General features: G+C 38.5%; 2 long non-coding RNA genes across 2 annotated transcripts; one reads left to right on the forward strand and one right to left on the reverse strand.

Moving 5' to 3' along the window:
* Window positions 1-2,842: 2,842 nt before the first annotated feature.
* LOC102310560 lies at window positions 2,843-6,906 on the reverse strand. The gene is made up of 3 exons (XR_001335970.2): window positions 6,828-6,906; window positions 5,744-5,834; window positions 2,843-3,572 (listed from the first exon to the last, which is right to left on the reverse strand). It is a non-coding gene; the product is annotated as an uncharacterized LOC102310560 (long non-coding RNA).
* Window positions 6,906-9,167, forward strand: LOC102310351. Its single transcript, XR_317864.3, has 2 exons — window positions 6,906-7,061; window positions 7,676-9,167. It is a non-coding gene; the product is annotated as an uncharacterized LOC102310351 (long non-coding RNA).
* The last annotated feature ends 895 nt before the right edge of the window (window positions 9,168-10,062 follow it).

Consider the following 10,062-nt stretch of genomic DNA (forward strand, 5'->3'; position numbering starts at 1 on the left):
GACCGGCTCTAAAGGGTTAACCAGTACTGCCCATCTCTGGTGGAGAGCGACCTTTGGGGAAAACTGAACCCTGACATCAAGTTTTCTGGTGAGGCTAAAATGGAGTTAGATGGACAAGCAGATCATTACACCGTTGTATCAGACTGAGACAACCTGAGAGAGAACTGGAAGGCAAGACTTCCAGTTCTCTGCTAAAGGAGGATCTAATTAGAATGTGTCTTGGGCACCTTCCTTTGCAGATTTTCAGGGCAGAGGTTTTCAGAGTATTGAAAAAAAAAAAACCCGAAAAAACAACAACAACTGGAAAAACCTTCTTAGTCTGCTACTTCTGTAGTCTAACATTGTCTAATTGGATGGATGGATTTTTGGATATGGGCCACTCAAGGAAGTCAACTTCCTACTGTTAAGCCAGTGTTTGCCTTTTTCTCTTTCCCCATACAGTTTTGATTCTAGATTTGATTTGTCAGCTATTATTGTCAGGCTAAAATACCCAAAAAGTTCAGCCTTGTAAGAGTTTTACATATAATGGACAAGAGAACCAGTTTGGATCTGTCATTTCAGGCTTTTGTTGTCAAGGCAATAGTGGTCTAATGGGAGTATCCAAGGTTATTCATTTTTGTTATCTCTATTACAACAAAACAAACAAACATGGTACTACTTAACAGATTGCTTAAGAAGGTTTCACTTAATAGGTGAACGTTTCTGCATGCTCCTTATAGTAATGAAAAACTACAGATAGCAGTCCAAACAGAGACAAACGAGCCATTGAAAGAGTTGTTGAGGATGTGCTACTACATGTCTTATAACTTTTACCTGTGGGACTGAAAGGATCTGCTGCTAAAATCTGGGTGCCAGATTCTGCAGGCAGCTTCAGAGATCTGAACACACTGTTTTGGTTCTCCAGTGCAATCTAACTGTAGGAAAATTACTGCCAGAATGTTTGGGTTACACAAATGTAAGATGGAAAACTCATCTTCAGTTTTTCTCATACCTAAACCAAATATTCAGAAATCACAAAAATCCATATTCTGTGTCAGCATTCTTCACTCGTCAGTATCTCAGGCAATATTAGCCTCATTCAGGCATCGGGGGAAAACAAGTAAACTTGTCCATCACCCTTCTGTCGATCATTTGAGGTTACGACTGATGTATTTCCATCTGATGAACTGTGTGTTAAATGGGATCCAGCTGTGATGTCTTGAGTTTATGATATTGAATGTCAATGCTTTATAAATTAGCACATGTTGCGCATGGTGTTAATACCAGGATTTTTTTTTTTTTAGCTGTGTGTAGATGTTTTTCTCAAGAAGTTAAACAAATCTGAGAATGTGAAAATGAGGGAATCATTTACGGCTGTATTTTCAGACATGGTACAACAGTGGGATTTAGCTTTAGTTAATTAACTTAAAAAAATTATGCCATTATAACACTTTACATTTCTTTAGTTGCACTGGGGAAATTGGCTTCATTGAGTGATAACGGCAGACTTGCACTTGGGCAGGTTGCAGCCAAGTGTAAAGGAGCTGGGATGAGAATTAACACCTCCAAGACTGACGTCATAGTTTTCAGCCGGAAAAGGGTGCAGAGTCTAAGTGCCCACTCTGAGTTTGGTGATCAGTTTCTGACTTCATCAAGGGGCTAAACAACACACAGGTGCATACACTTTTTGATCGTGTATATAAAGATAGATGGGAAAAGAATTTTTGAAATTGCCACAGACGAATTGATATATTTGGCAAAACATTTGTTTCCAGACACTGTTGCGATGGCCAGTTTTACCACTAATCTTGACACAATCATACATTTTTTAGAAATTATTTTCTGTTCAACAAATTGTCGTTGAAGAGGAAAAGGAAGTGTTGCAAACCACTGGTGAGCAGTTCTTTTGGTTGCTTGCTTTGTCGCTAACAATCCAACAAATTCACATGGTTTATTCAAAACATATACAGTATGTGAGCTGCTGAGTCCAGTAAATAATTCCTTCTTTGCTGAATAAGGCTAGAGAAAGTTAGATCAATGTAAATGCAGCTATTGAGCCGAAACCATTTCTTTAGATTCGCCTTGCTCTCATAGTGATTTCAGTTCTTTATTTTGGATTTCAGTTCCTCCCAGTGAAGCATAATGTTATGGTTTCTGTTTATGATTCTCTTTGTTTATTGCAGACATTGCTTACACTGAGTTGTATTATGCATGTTTATTTTTTTTCTTACATTTTTCAAAAATTTGCACATATATTTAAATCAGGATCAGCGTAAATTGTACAAATGCTTTATCAGTTCATTCTCTCTCAAAGCCATTTTAGCACATCTTAATTTGCTGCCCCTCACAAATAAAAGGTTTGAAAGTAAGTGGGTGGGGCTTCCTTGCTCAGTCAGAGCTGTGTGCCTGAGATGACTATGATCATGATTATTAATACATCCACTCTCACTGACATCAGGAAGGGCAAAAACTCTGCCAAATCAGCCAGGCGGCGCTACCTGCTGTAGTGATGTTTTGAATAAGGGAGCTGCTTCTTCTTCTTACTGACATCATATAGAACCAAGAGTAAACAAAATGCATTAAGTGGTGAACTATGTGTACGTGGTTTATTGCTCACAGGGATCACTTCCTTAAAGTATACTGACGTTCCATCCATCCATCCATTCGCTTCCGCTTATCCTTTTCAGGGTCGCGGGGGACGCTGGAGCCTATCCCAGCTGTCATAGGGCGAGAGGCAGGGTACACCCTGGACAGGTCGCCAGTTTGTCGCAGGGCCAACACACAGAGACAGACAACCATTCGCACTCACTTTCACTCACACATTCACACCTAGTGGCAATTTGGATTATCCAATTAACCTATCCCCACAAGTTGCATGTCTTTGGACGGTGGGAGGAAGCCGGAGTACCCGGAGGGAACCCACGCTCATGACGTTCATACTTGAAAAATTGTCCGTGTTTGATCTCCATTGCATTGGCATATATTTGACAGAAAATAAGCAAAAAACACAACAAAAAGCTTGTTTGTTTTTTTCCAGACCACAACAACAAAGTTGGTGAAGAAACTCAAAATGAAAGAATGCCCATTTCTTAGTTTATGGGTCAAGCACACTCTGATTGTAGCCACAAGGTAAAATACTGGAAAAAAAAAGCAATCCATATTTTGGCAATATGGCGAGGTGTTGTAAACCTGCCAATCCAGCCTGCAAGCATCCGTTTTTAAGCGCTGATAGCCTTTGTAATTTCCAGCCCAGTAAAACTACCTAGACACACATTTCACAGAAACCTTTAAAATTAATCAGAGCGTGTATTGATTCTTCTATTTATCACGCCACAAAAACACTGACTTTTACAGTAAGTTGTGGGTGGTCTATTAACCAGTAAAGAATCACAGAAGCATGGTGAAAAACATCATGTTGCCCCAGATAGGAACATACCTGTGGTCCTCTGGTACACCCCTCTGCTCATCTGAAATAAGGATCCCATGCAGTGTTCAGAGATATGATAAGAAGGGCAGTGATGTAACTCTCAACTCCACTACTGACTTTCATTTTCCTCTGGGACAGCTCATCTATGACCTCTGATTGGTGTAGCCTGTTGGTTGAAACATACACAGAATTTGTTTCTCATGTGACATATATGTTGCTTTGGCCTGATTAGGGGGCAGCATGGTGGTGTGGTGATTGGCACTGTTCCCTGACAGCAAGGGCCTGAGTTCGATTCCATCACCTGGCCACATGATAACTGTGTGGAGTTTGCATGATCTTCCCGCGTTCCGGCTTCCTCTCAAAGAAATGTAATTAGTGGGGTTAGGTTAATTGGCGAAGCTAAATTGCCCATAGGTGTGAATGTGAGTGTGCCACTGGTGCCTCCACATGTCCACCACATTAGAAACACCTCTGATTTGTTGTCAAAAATATTGTTTGTTGTTGTTTAAGTTTTTAAAAAATATATTTTAATATAACTTTACAGTTAATGGGATCATTTGAAAGAACTAACAAACCTTATCTCACAACTGTCAAATTAATTACAACTTTATTTTTTTACAACTGTCAAAGTTATGCTGTATGCAGTTTGGTTAAACATGCAGAAAGTGTTAGTACCAATGACTTTGTGTGAATTGCACGTTTTAGCACAGATTAGTTAGATTACTCTAAAAAGCTTAAAATGTTTAGGATATCTGCCTGAGAGCACATGATAACATGCCTCTTTAGCAGTGCTGTTGCTCATGAATCTGTTCACATCTCACAAAAAGCTCTACAAGGCAAGACTGTTCCACTCCACTGCACAGCAAAAATCAGTCTCTCTCATAATAGCTCTGGGCAATTTCAGACCACACAGAATGACAAGGGAATCAATTTCCCTGGTTAGGTTATAGATGGATTTTCTCTCTCTCTCTCGCTCTTGCTCTTTTTTCATAAGAAATAACTGCAATACGTTATATGAATTATTAAGAAGTCTTTTGCAGTGTTACATAAAGAAGGCTACACCACCACCACTACCCTCTGAAATATAATGAATATTGTTATTGGTTCAGAAATTTTTTTTAGAAATTTGCATTCGCTGATCTTGCTTCACAATTTTGACCAAAGATTGGGTACTTTGAATATTCTTGCGACATGTTCATGGGCTTTGAATATTAAATAGTCACTATACGTCCTGTAATCTATCACAAGAATTCAGCTAACTTTGTTCCATTACATAATGAAAAGCTAGTTGATTTGTGGAACTAGCCTGACCTCATGTGGAGGATACTGCACAAAGCAGTTTCTAACACACTCTCTTGAAGAGAGTAATGACTACTTTTTGGATTATGTGAAGTTGCTAGGACCTTACCTACTCTTTCATCTACACTCTTTGATTATATGTAATTAAAAATGCACTTAACTCTATGCTTAAAGAATTGCTGTATTACATCCATTACACTTTGACTGGACACAAAGACACGCTAAGGCAAAGATGATCAGTCTGATCTGATCCATCTGATGGAATAAACATAAGTAGCTAAAGGCACTAATTAGATTAATGAGCGCACTGCTTATCAAATATGTCAACAGGCATGATGTAATAGAAAACATGAGTGGGGCAAAAGCATGTACCTTAAATGATTAATCACAGATTATTCCACAGGCATAAGCAGTTGATGAATGCTCAGAGCTACAAGGTAGCTTCCAAATTGCTTTTTTCAAAACACTTTCTTCTTTTTTCCCTGCTTTTTTTTTTTTTTCCAATTGAAAGCCTGTTATTGACAGGCCACATAACTTTGTTAGACTGGACTCAGGGTTTCCCTCAAGCAAGTACTTGCGCAATAGTAACTACTAGGAGCTAAGGCAGAGCTGAGACCAGTAATCTGGATGAATAAATACCAATGTGCACTATTGAACAAAGTTTAAATAAAGCTAAACTTGTGTAATATGTTTGATGCCTTTGTGAAATATGAATTAGGGCTGTAAATCTTTATCGGTAACTAATCTAATAATCACAGTGACTATTAATGTAAATGAAATATCACATAATGAATTACAAAAGTAAAGAAAATGCTAAGCCCCTGGGCTCAAATGGATGACTTTCAATTGCCAAAATTTGAGTCTTAGGAATTTAAAAAAAATCTTTAACATATACTTTTATAAATGTCAAAAAACATTAAAAACAATGATCAAGATCCACAATCCAACTTTAATTAAAAGGCACTATAATATCTATCTATCTATCTATCTATCTATCTATCTATCTATCTATCTATAAATAAAACTTTCTCCACTCACCCTGTGGGCGGTTTTTGGTTGTGGTTCAAGCTTGAGATCTAGGTAGATCTCATGCCCTGCCGGTCATCAGATACCCTGCTAGGATAATAAGCTGGCCAAAGGAGGAGAGAGAAGTCACTGACTTCAAGACAACAAACCTTCTTATCATGCATGGAGTGTTTCACCCCAAATACAGCATCATGAGACTGTACGCTATGCAGAAGGCCAAATTCTAGTGTGTCAAAGACAATATTAAAGATGAAACAACAAACATCCATGAGTATATCAGGAAGATAACCACAACTGATCATGTGCTTAGTGGATAACTCAGGCTGCAGAAACCTAAGAAAGAAGAGCCGCAACAACAGGAACCATCATGAAGGGACAGGAGCCTGTACAGCATGTACCACACCAGGTAAGACCCCAGGTGCAGGCTGTGCAAAGATGCCCCTGAGACAATGCAGCACATAACAGCAGGGTGCACGATGCTAGTATGCAGGGAATGTCACAGAAAACTTGAAAAAATTAAAATTAAAGCAACTGATTGCCTTAAGTACTTGCTTTAAGTACATTTCTTCAGTTCAATGGTATTTTCTTGGCCTCCAAAAGTCATTGCAGATTTGGATGAAAGGAAAGAGGGAAGAAAAGAGAACAGCAAACAAAAGAAAAAAAAAGAAAAAGAAAACAAAGTGTGGTAATGCTAGAATTCAAAATCTCATTTTGAGGCTCCTGTCCTTTATAATTGCTAATATAGAACCAACAACCTACTAAATATGTATGCAAAAAACAAAGTAGTTAAAAAAAACACAGGCTTGCAAAAATAATAGTTTTGCTGATGCCTAAATAATCCAATTATTCAAACTGGCTTTTTTGCTATGACTCTGCTTTTGGTAGTTTAAACATATTTGTGAATGTTTACCTAACAGTTTAGACAGATTTTAGTTATATTCGTCTTTCTGTTATTTTATCATTACTTTTTCTCACGAACAAACCGGAATTAAGCTTCCTTTGCGCCTGTTCAACTCTTTAGAAACAAAAAACACTACATTCACAGTGAGATGCTAATTACGGCTATATTTCAAGCGTAAAACGTAAAAGTAAGTACCGTATGTCTGTCCGGGCTCGCGGTAGGAGGGACTGTGTTGCCATGACAATGACGTCAATGTTGGTGTCGAGTAACCAAAGGTCAAAATAAAGACAAGTGAATGAAAACGGAAGGAAACTAAACAGGCTTCCTAGAATAGCACAGAACATTACCAGGTTGACTCAAAATACAAAATAATTTCCTGCACTGGATGCTGTCGTGTCGTTCGTCCGGGGATAATCGTTTTATATACCGGTAAGGGAACGTCACACGGCACAAGGTTAGGGTCACAGACGAGCTAACAGCAGCTAGCGAGCTAGCTGTAGCCTAGGTCGTTGGTTAGCTAGTGCTAACACTTACCACATTATATTGTTTAGTCTGGTAGGACGCCTGGCAGCACAAAGTTACTTTAAGCAGTTCTCTAGAGATGCCGGTTACCTCACAAGCAGTTGACGTTTGTTACTAACAGTCATCTTGCTGTTTAAGTTAGCTTTTTCTATGTTCAGTTAGGTAGGACACAGTAGCTGGCCTTGCAACAGTCTTTACCAGCAGTGCAAGTTTACTTCAGTGACATTACAGTACCGTTAAACCGCAATATGCTTCTAAATAACAAGGCACCAAACAGCTGTTTCGTAGCTAATGTAATTTAACCTGTGGCGCAAGTCAGCGTGAAACAGCAGGCTGGCATGTTAATCTTTTGAGGCAGTGCAGTGAGGGACAAAGTTGTTTTGTTTTGTTGTCGTTTTTCTCCCAGGAGCACCATTGTGCTAATTCACGAGGCTCTATGGATGCTTGGCACTAAAGTATTTCGGAAAAAATTAAATGTTAACTTTACTCCTCATTTTTCCTCTTTTTTTCCTTTCTTTAAGGGGCCACGAAACTGTACACGGGTATACATCTGGTCAGCGTTCGCTTCAGACAGCATCTACAGTTTCATAGTATGTCTTCCTGGTCCAGTGCGTGAACTGTGTTCCAAATATTATGCTGCTGCTTCTTCTTTTGTGTCTAATGGCTGAAATGATTATGCAGTCACATGTCAGTAGGATTTAAACAGATACAGCTGAGTTTTTTTTTTATTCTCTTTTAAATTGGACATGGTTGCTAATTGGTTTGCCAGGTGTTTGTTATTAAATAACCTCTAGTTAAATTAAACAAGTTGCATTTCTCATGCAAAATGGGAGTGCAATTTCTCAGAAGATAAAGTGTGGCAGAAGTGCAGTGTCTGGCATGAAAAACATGGATATAATTTTGGAAAAATGAAGAGGGTTCATAAAAATCTTGGGGAAAGTGTGAGTCAAATAGAGAAATGGTGGTAAGGTGGGTGTATTGTGTAGTTTTGTTGCTTTTTCACCTTACTGTGTGGAGTTACACATGTGCTCCCTGTGTCTGTCCAGAAGACATGCATGGTAGGTGCCTATTCTGTATTCACCACAAACATGGATGTATACTAAAGTGCTTAAGAGCTAGGAGTAAATGAACCATATTTTTAAGGCAGACTTCTAATAAACAAAATAAAAACATGTTTCCAAGAGACCAGATATCTGTAATTTTAAAACTGTTTGATCCACCAGTGAAAGCCTTGCTACTATGGTCCAGGTGGATTGGGTTCTAGATGATTGATAAACACCAACCTAACTCACCAAGCAGAAGGCAGAGGGATCTAAACTGGAATACTGTGTAGCGAGATGATTAGACCCACTTCATTGTGTCAAAATGTCCTCATAGGTGTATTGTGATCCCAACTTGGCAATGTCCTAACATGCTATGGAAAGGTTTTTCTTTTATAGGCTCCCTGGTTGCTCAAAAGGAAAACCACAGTGTGGCCATTATAACCTTCTGACCTTAACTCTATTAAGGACCTGGGCTGGCATCTTCAGATTAAATGTAGGTGCAAAGTGTTTGTATAATCTGCATTTAAGGCTCCACATGCACTTGGTCGTCTGGGGCTGTAAACATCCCCGACTGGAAGCTGTCTGCACCACAGAGCTTTCAGTCTGATGTTTGCGGCTGCTGGCTACCCCCTACTGCCAAGTTAACCTTTTTATTCAATATTCATTGAAATCCATACCTGATTTAAACACTGTGCTCCTTTAAAGTGTAGTTTTGTGTTCAGTTGTTCAGACTCAGTTCATGTAAACATCCTACACTCAGCTGTTATTGATTGCCACAGAGGCTGAGAGGAGGTTGTTTACTTGAACTGGTTGGGAATGATACTTGGACTTAAGATGGAGTGCCTTCATTCACATCGTCTGTTACACATCATTCATGAGCTAGCCTGGAATCGACGGCTCAAGGGGAAGAAATTTGAAGTCTTATTTGTCAATTGTTCTGGTTTTTAACAAATAAAGCTACTTGAATACATCTTTGACTCTGTGCTTATTTGCTTAATTTTTTAAATAATTTTTAAAAAAAGAGATTAACTTATTTAAAATGATTCAAATAACACTCATTACCTTTTTTGCTTATTGTGGCACAGTGGTATGTTATGATTTGCCCTTTCTTTCAGGTAAAGGGGAAACTGGATGGTCGCTACATTAATACTAACCGCTCAGTATTTCACTTAAGAACACATTTTGATCATTGTTTTAGTTTTTTATCTCCAGTTCGATTTGATTACCTCTGTATTTTGAAAGCATGCTGTTAGAAGTCTAAATGGATCTGTCCACCTACTGTTCTCCAATCTTAAAAAGAGAACTTTGGAGGACAGTGACCATCTCTACTGAAAAAACAGAAACCAACTAAACAAACAGGATATATAGATATCTATATCTCAGTAAAATCAGCTGATGCATTGGGTACAGTGATTTGTAAAACAAGAGTATCTCATACAGCTTAGTGTTGCTCTGTCACACCATCCTTGTGTTGGACAATATTTTAGTACTGTATATGTGCTTTTGTGGCAAAACTTCATTATCTGTCATGTTAAAGAGCAGTAAAACATTTAAGACTTTAGCATGCATCAGGATATTTAAGACTCCCCTTTTTCCCCTCACATAAAAGTTTACATTGCTTTCAACAAAAAAAATCAAAATGAAGAATTACTTTGGAGACCACTGCTGCAGCATTTCATACATGTACAAGAGAATAAAAATGATCAGCGTGTTTGTAAGAAAAACATGAGGAATCTAATGACGATTGACCTTTTAGTACATGGTGTCATGCACTGTAACTGTGTTCACCACTAGATGTCAGGTTTGTGCTTCTATTCAATCAGCAGTCTAATTCTACAACTCACTGGTGACGATAATGATAACTT

Source organism: Haplochromis burtoni, unplaced genomic scaffold, assembly GCF_018398535.1.
Source record: "Haplochromis burtoni strain Fernald_Lab_line unplaced genomic scaffold, NCSU_Asbu1 Contig_1286, whole genome shotgun sequence".
Classification (NCBI taxonomy): domain Eukaryota; kingdom Metazoa; phylum Chordata; class Actinopteri; order Cichliformes; family Cichlidae; genus Haplochromis; species Haplochromis burtoni.